Source organism: Condylura cristata, unplaced genomic scaffold (genome assembly GCF_000260355.1).
Source record: "Condylura cristata isolate star-nosed mole 26May11 unplaced genomic scaffold, ConCri1.0 scaffold00033, whole genome shotgun sequence".
Lineage (NCBI taxonomy): Eukaryota > Metazoa > Chordata > Mammalia > Eulipotyphla > Talpidae > Condylura > Condylura cristata.
The window spans coordinates 16,240,953-16,241,489 of record NW_004567134.1 but is presented as its reverse complement, the minus strand read 5'-3'; positions in this window follow the sequence as shown (position 1 = coordinate 16,241,489).

Below are 537 nucleotides of genomic sequence, written 5' to 3'. Positions count from 1 at the left end.
CTGGGAACCTGCCGCTTGGCCTTGAGAAGTCCGTGGCAGGCTCTTTTTCCCCGGGCTAAGGTGGGGTGAAGCCCCAGGGCAGCTCCCAGGTGCCTCGGGGTGACTTGGGGGGAGATTCTGCTCCACCACGTGCCTCTGATGGCGCCGGGGTTCTCGGGCCCACTGCCCAGGAGGAGGCCTGCTCTGCAAGCGCCCCAGCTTGAGGTCCGGGCTGCTGCCTTCACCTTTGAGACCCGACCTCCGACTGCCCAGCACGTCCCTCCCCTGGTGGCGCAGTGGCCGGGCCAGAGTCCAGCACGGCCTGGCCGGCCAGCAGTGCCAGCTCCGGAGGCTGCTCTGCTTCGGGCGGCCTTGGGCTCGTGGGAGGGGACATGTGAGTTCTTGATATGGGGGCGCAGGGAGCCCCGCCTCTCCGGGGCCTGGCCCCCGACCCCCATCCTCCCTGAGCCAGGCGGCAGCTACTGCTGCACCAGCTCAGGAGCCGGCTTCCCTGGCCGCCCTGACCCCATGTGGACGTGGAGCCACCTCAGGCCGCGG